Here is an 8,138-nt window from a genome sequence, read left to right as displayed (position 1 = left end):
AAATTTTCGTCAGTGGGACTGGCATACAGAAACGCCATCCGGGAAAACACTGTGGTGCATGGACAGAGTGTGCTGGTTCACACCTCCTCGGAGGAGGACCTAGGATGCTGTCTTCAGCTAGCTGCTCAGATTCTGGTGCATGACCACGTTTGGAAACCACTACTTGCGTATTGCATCCAAAGACCACTTAGGGTCATGCTGGCGATCTTTGGAGAGGAGTGTCTAGTTCTATGCTGGTAAATGTTTAAGAACCAGTTCCTCAAGAAGCAAGACCTGATGTGAAGCATTTTTCATTTCTGTGACGTAAATACTCCCACTGTGGCCGACTTCGAGCTACCTACTCACTGCACAGCAGCCGGGAAGACAGGCGCACCACTGGCTCTCTCAAGTTGTCATGTGCTGGCTCCGGTACACCTCTGGGAGTGTCTCAGGACTCCCCCTAATGTAGAGATGATTCCTTTTTAGGCTCCCAACCCTACCCATGAGGTGTGAGAGCAGGAGACATCCTGGAAACTGACTTGCAGCAGCTGGCTGGTGGCTATAGACATCAATGGAAGACACAGGATGTCGTAGGATTGAGGTACAACATCTGGGACTTGTGATCTTCCACTCCATGACTATTTTGCCACCTCCAAGACAAAGAGTTCATTCTTGCTAGGAGGAATTCTCCCCAAGAAGGAGGGGCTGTGGTCCCCCTCACCACTCCATCCTCGCAGCAATGAGGTCACAATGGGAAGAGCCCAGCTTCGGTGGACCTGAAGGAACTGATAGTTATGGACATTACATTCTACATCAGGGACCGTGCTGGGCACCTTAGTGCATTATTTCCTAGTCCTACTGACAACTCTGTGAAGAGGCATTAGACCCCTGAGGCTGGAAAGTTGACGGAATGGCCCTGGGTTCCTAGCTGGTGGAACTGGTGATATTCCATGGGGAGTTTGATATGGGAGCTGTTCACAGGAGACACAAAGGTGAGCAGATGCAGGGAGACAGCTGGGAAGCTGCGGACTCCAGGCTAGGACCGAGAGGCCCGAGATGGGAGGTGGGCAGCAGTTGCCAGAAGTTGGGAAGTGAGAGTTGTGTGCTACAGGCCACCTGTCAAGAGACACAGTCAGTGCACATGACCCATAGGAATTAAATTCTCTGGTCTTCCTCCCTCCCTTCCTCCAGTCTCCTACCTGGGCTCCCAAACAGAAGCCAGAGGACCACAGAGGCCAGGACAGCCTCTGCGGCAGAGAGGAAGACAGAGCAGGTGAAGCAGGAGTCAGGAGAGGAGCACACAGCTACATGGAAAGAGCTGTGCGGTGAGGCCCCACCTTGGACACTGATTATCTTTCTGACCTGGGCAAGTCCCTTCTTCTTTACAGGCCTCAATTTCCCTGTATGTGACAAGAAGAGGTTAGACAAGATGCTTTCTAAAAATCTTTTCTATTTAACATGCTATGATCATCTTGATGCCTCCTTAATGTCATATAACTATTACCTGTTCAGCTTCTTTGAACTGAATTTGGCTGTGATTATCAGTTAACACAAATAACCGTAGCTTAAAGAAGATGGAGATGCACGTTTCTCTTATGCAAAATCAGTCCAGTGGAGGGTAGGTGGTCCCAAACTGATATAGCAGATGGTCAGAGACCCAGTCTCTTTCTGTTTCCTTACTGCCATCCTCAGCATGAGCTTGTTGCCCTGTGGTCACAGAATGGCTGCTGGAGCTCCAACCATCAGGCCCCTATTCTAGGAAGAAAGAAGGGGAAGGTTAAAAGGCAGAAAGGGCTTTCCTAGAAGCCTCACCCAACATCTTCCATTTAACCTCCTTTGACAGAACTGTGTCACAGGACCACACATTGCAGAGTAGCTGGGAAATTCAGCTTTTTAGCAGGACATATTGCTTCCTTGAATTAAATCTGGGTTTGGTTAATAAAGAAGAAAAGGAGAATGATTATTGGGCTGGCCATTCTCAATCTCTGTCACATGATACTAGCCTAGAAGAGAAGACAGTGGCCAACAATAGCCCAGGGAGAGAAAGGGACTCAATGCCCAAGATGTAGTTAGCTCCCCAACAGGTGCCCATGTGCCCTGGTAACCAAGCATCTAGAAGAAGCTACTGGCTCCTCAGGAGCCCCAGGGCTCCAAGTGGAGATTTCTCCTGCTGAGTAATCCTGTCCTGCTGTTCTTGCCCCACATCTGATCCCTCGGGCTTGGAATTCCAAATACCTCCACCCCTCCCTCTTTGCAACGGCAAGGCATTGTACAATCTCTGAATGAAACTGTTTTCTTTCTAAACTTTAAAGCATTTGATCTGTGGATTTTAAACAAAGATCTGCAAAAGGAGCATGTTTTAACAAAATGGAAGGGATCTCTTCTCCCTGGCTTTAGAAAGATTTATTTCACTCTGGCCTAGACATGACAGAAGCCAGCGGATGGAGACTAATAGGGTGTAGGGAACACAGCCAGCCTGTTTCCGAGAAGTGGTCGCGACCAAATCTCATGGGAAAATCAATCAGAGGCAATTTTTAACTAATTGATGAATTGCTGTTGAAAATCCATTCATTAAAACACACACTTAGTTAGCACTGATAGAGTCATAAAATTGCAAAAGCCAGCAGAAGGGCTGGAGATGCTGCCCCGGAGGAAGTGGGTGGCTCTCTGCCTGCAGGACCTGGGTCAGGCTTCAGAGACAGAGAAACCCTCGGTCTGACTCCCAGTCCACTTGGATAAGCATATTTAACATCTCTGGGGTCCTCCTCTATAAATGGAGATGACAATTCCACCCGACGGGATTGAATTACATAATGTATATAAATTGCTGCTGCAGAGCAGAGAGCATGGGGGATTTATGAAAAGTCTACTTATAATGATTGAATCTTGAGGACTGAGTGGAAGGGGAAAAACAGGGGTCAGGCTGTCTCTAAGAGGTCCTGCACATGTGCTGTTATTAAGTTTCCCTCCCCTTGTAAATAGAAGCCAAATTCATATTGACTTGTCTGGGGTCCAGATTAAGCCGTGGAAGATATCCAATACTGGTCAGTAAAACTTTGCGTTATTTTATTCCACTAACCTCGTTTCCATAACTGAGTTTAAGCAGTGGAGCTATTAGTCATCAGGCACGCCATATGCTGACTGGACCTCAGGGCAATGAGGGGTTGAGAAAATCCCCTCGTCTGTCTTCTTCTCCCCACCCTTGGGGGCCGGAGCCATCAGGAGGAGGGGAGAGCCCTGTGAGGGTCATCTCAGGCTGTGGCACTGCCCTGTGACCATCCTGGCCAGCTGTGCTGCTCCTCAGTTTCTCCTCGGGCAGGAAACCCTGCTGTACCCCCACCTCCTGCCTCCGTGCCCAGACTTAAGGCTTGCTTTCAGTGAGCCCGAAAGACGAGGGGGAGAGGCGTCTGTCCTTCAGTGACTGTGGCACTGACATAAATAGTCCTCCCTTCCTTACGAGCATAACATGTTGAAATGGGCAAGTGAGCAGGGGAGGAGATAAGCGAGGGTTATGTGTGGTGTGTGTGTGTGTGTGTGTGTGTGATGAGATGTGTATGTGGTGTGTAGTGTGTGTGTGTGTGTGTGTGTGTGTGATGAGATGTGCATGTGGTGTGTGGTGCGTGTGTGTGATGAGATGTGTATGTGGTGTGTGTGTGCGTGTGTGTGATGAGATGTGCATGTGGTGAGTAGTGTGTGTGTGTGATGAGATGTGCATGTGGTGGGTAGTGTGTGTATGTGTGTGTGTGATGAGATGTGTATGTGGTGTGGTGTGTGTGTGTGTGTGCGTGTGTGTGATGAGATGTGCATGTGGTGTGTGGTGTGTGTGTGTGTGTGTGTGCATGTGTGTGATGAGATGTGCATGTGGTGTGTGGTGTGTGTGTGTGTGTGTGATGAGATGTGCATGTGGTGTGTGGTGTGTGTGTGTGTGTGCGTGTGTGTGATGAGATGTGCATGTGGTGTGTAGTGTGTGTGTGTGTGTGATGAGATGTGTATGTGGTGTGTAGTGTGTGTGCGTGTGTGTGATGAGATGTGCATGTGGTGTGTAGTGTGTGTGTGTGTGATGAGATGCGCATGTGGTGTGTAGTGTGTGTGTGTGTGATGAGATGTGCATGTGGTGTGTAGTGTGTGTGTGTGTGTGATGAGATGTGCATGTGGTGTGTAGTGTGTGTGTGTGTGATGAGATGTGTATGTGGTGTGTAGTGTGTGGTGTGTGTGTGATGAGATGTGCGTGTGGTGTGTAGTGTGTGTGTGTGTGATGAGATGTGCATGTGGTGTGTAGTGTGTGGTGTGTGTGATGAGATGTGCATGTGGTGTGTAGTGTGTGTGTGTGTGTGTGATGAGATGTGTATGTGGTGTGTAGTGTGTGGTGTGTGTGTGATGAGATGTGCGTGTGGTGTGTAGTGTGTGTGTGTGTGATGAGATGTGCATGTGGTGTGTAGTGTGTGTGTGTGTGATGAGATGTGCATGTGGTGTGTAGTGTGTGTGTGTGTGATGAGATGTGCATGTGGTGTGTAGTGTGTGTGTGTGTGTGATGAGATGTGCATGTGGTGTGTGGTGTGTGTGTGTGCGTGTGTGTGATGAGATGTGCATGTGGTGTGTAGTGTGTGTGTGTGTGTGTGTGATGAGATGTGTATGTGGTGTATAGTGTGTGGTGTGCGTGTCTGTGATGAGATGTGCATGTGGTGTGTAGTGTGTGTGTGCGTGTGTGTGATGAGATGTGCATGTGGTGTGTAGTGTGTGGTGTGCGCGTGTGTGATGAGATGTGCATGTGGTGTGTCGTGTGTGTGCGTGTGTGTGATGAGATGTGTATGTGGTGTGTAGTGTGTGTGCGTGTGTGTGATGAGATGTGTATGTGGTGTGTAGTGTGTGTGTGTGTGTGTGATGAGATGTGTATGTGGTGTGTAGTGTGTGTGTGTGATGAGATGTGTATGTGGTGTGTAGTGTGTGTGTGTGTGATGAGCTGTGCATGTGGTGTGCAGTGTGTGGTGTGCGTGTGTGTGATGAGATGTGCATGTGGTGTGTAGTGTGTGGTGTGCGCGTGTGTGATGAGATGTGCATGTGGTGTGTAGTGTGTGGTGTGCGTGTCTGTGATGAGATGTGCATGTGGTGTGTAGTGTGTGTGCGTGTGTGTGATGAGATGTGTATGTGGTGTATAGTGTGTGTGCGTGTGTGTGATGAGATGTGTATGTGGTGTGTAGTGTGTGTGTGTGTGTGATGAGATGTGTATGTGGTGTGTAGTGTGTGTGTGTGTGATGAGCTGTGCACGTGGTGTGCAGTGTGTGGTGTGCGTGTGTGTGATGAGATGTGCATGTGGTGTGTAGTGTGTGTGATGAGCTGTGCACGTGGTGTGCAGTGTGTGGTGTGCATGTGTGTGATGAGCTGTGCACGTGGTGTGCAGTGTGTGGTGTGTGTGTGTGTGTGTGTGTGTGTGTGTGTAGTGTGTGGTGTGCGTGTGTACACAGTGGGAACACTGAGCATCTGTCTGTGTGTGTTTTGAGAAGCTCCCTGGATCTGTTTGTCAGCAAGTAGCTGATGCTCAGTCCCGGGGTGGAGGCTGGCGTGTCAGGGACTGGGCACCAATCTGTCCTGTTCTCCCTGCTTCTGTGACTCCTTGTCTGTAGAGAAAGCCCATTATTTTCTTCTTTGAGTTGTACCTGTGTATTTACACACAATACAGATGATACGTTCACTTGGTTCAACATTTCAAAGGTGCCAGAGCGTACAGTGAAGAGCCTCTCTCTCCTTAATTCCCAGCAGCCTTAGCTATCCCTGGTTTCCTCCCGGGAAGCACCCAGAATGACCATTTCCTGCGCACTCTTTCAGAAATATTCATATATTTTTCCCACTTGTTAGTAACGATGGCTGCATAACAGATTACCCCAAAACTTTGTGGCTTACTGTGTATTATCCCACAGTTCCTGTGGGTCAGGGGTGCAGGTGGGCCCAGTTGCGTCCTCTGGCTCAGGGTGTCCTGCTGGCCACAGCCGAGGGGATGCTGGGGAGTGCACACTCTGGCGATGGGCCTCAGGGCCCCATAGGCTGCTGGCCACAGATATCGTTTCCTGCCACTTGGGCCTGTCCAGGGGGCAGCTCACAGCACAGCAGCCGGCCGCCCTCAGATGAATGCTGCCTTGTGTTTTCATAAACAGTAATATGATATATTCTGCATTTTGTTCTTCTGATTTAACATATCTTGGAGGGTGTTCTGCAATAGTTTATAAAGAACTTCTTTTATGCTTGTGTAGCATTCTACGCACCATAATTATTTAACCATATCTCCACTGCTTGGCATTTAGTTTTCTTTTTTTACTATAAAAAATGCTTTAATGACCATCATTTCACATCTATGACATCTGGGGGATAAATTCCAGGTGTCATCCTAGATCCTTCCTTTCTCTCACCTCCCCCTCTACCTTCAGAGCTGTCCCAAGCTCAAGGGACAGCTTCCGCACAGGCTGAAGGAGGCTCGGGACTGCTGCTGTCTCCGTCCCGGCTCTCCATGCCCCATCACCCGAGTCCCCCGAGCTACGCACCTGCCTGCGGTTTCCCCACACACCCTGTCCGTATCGTGCTCATGTTCTCAGCTGGCTGTCCCCTCACTGCTGGACTAGACTCCACTTAACATATAAGATTCAACTGACACAGCGTGACCTCCGGGCAACCTGTAGGAATTTCCCAGACTGGACTGAGGGCCCCTCAGCAGGGTCCCGTAATCTCCTGTGCAGGGCAATATGCGGATCTATTTTAGAATTATCTGCTGGCATGTCCATCTTCCATCCCCTAAAACCTCCCGGAGGCTTGTCCCTTGAATCGCTGGGTGGGGCCCTGCCCAGCCTGGCACCTGGTCACTGTACTCTGATGCTCATTGCATGGATCATGGATTAAATACACCCAAAGGTGGTTATTTAAAGTGGGATTTTCTTTCATGATTTGAGACAGACAAAAGGAGCACTGAGTTCTGAATTCCATGTCCTCGAGCCTGCCGTAAAGTGTAATTTTACCTCTGGAGTTTGCCCCTCCTGGGTTCTGCATCTGTTTCCCAGACAGTGTGGGGTGCAGGTGTGGCCACCGTGAGCTACGGAGTTTCTTTCTTTTCAACTTCCCCTGGCAGCTGCCTCCTCTCAGCTGAGGACCTGGAGGGGCCATGTGTCCCCAGGCTGGGTGACAGAGCCCACTGCTCAGTGGCCATTAGAGTCTGCGCCCCTGGGGCAAAAGAGACTAATGGTGACCTTCCTAGAGCCAGAACTCTAGGGATCAGCATAGTGTGGAGCAGTGAAAAGGTGTGGACCGGGTTCCATTCGGATGGGTTTGGGAGTGACCCTCCCAACTCTGTCCCCACCTGGCTGTGTGATCCTGGGCAAGTTGCTCAACCCCTCTGAGCCACCTTTTTTTTGTAGAATAGGCTTCAAAGAGACCCCACCGCAGGGCACCATTGAGGTGATGTTTCAGTGAAGTAATGAACGTGGGACGCCTGCTGTGGTGGCTGGGAAGGGGGGACAAGCCCGGCCCAAACCCTGTCCCTCCTGGAGCCTAGGTCAGACCCTCCCTTAGAGTCCTGTCCCACCCCTTCAGAGCACCTATCTCTGCAGACTGTAATTTTACATGCATTAGAGTCATCCCCCTGCTTGGCCCCCCAGTATCCAGTTTCCACAATGGGGTACAAGCTCCATGAGAGCAGGGGCCATTTTTGGCACAGCCTTGATCATTACCTGACCACTCGGTACTTGATAAAGGTCTGTTGAATTGACAAACACTAGTTCCCCTTCCCTTGACTGACCTGGCTCCTCTTCTCTCCACCCAGACATCCTGAATGGCTGTTAGGATGATCACGGTTTACATCCACTGAGTGCTTGCTGCCCACCAGCCGTCGTCCCAGGCACTTAACACAGTTGCCATGTAATCCTCACAGCAACCCCTGTGAGTAGGTGCTATTGTTCCCATTACACAGATGAGAAAACTTAGGCACAGGGAGCTTAAGTGAGTTGCTCTAAATCACCCTACTTATACGTAGGAAAGCCAGGATTAGAATGATCCCTGCCTTCTCCAGAGAGAGGTCAAGTTTATGACCTCCAAATCACTAGTCTCCTCAGGCGAATCCTTCTCCTCCTGCCTTGGATTGCTTTTCAAAGCTTCATTTTCTCTGCAGCTGGCTTGACGTG

The sequence above is a fragment of the Cynocephalus volans genome, chromosome 14, assembly GCF_027409185.1.
Source record: "Cynocephalus volans isolate mCynVol1 chromosome 14, mCynVol1.pri, whole genome shotgun sequence".
NCBI lineage: Eukaryota > Metazoa > Chordata > Mammalia > Dermoptera > Cynocephalidae > Cynocephalus > Cynocephalus volans.
Note: the sequence above shows the minus strand (reverse complement) of the source record.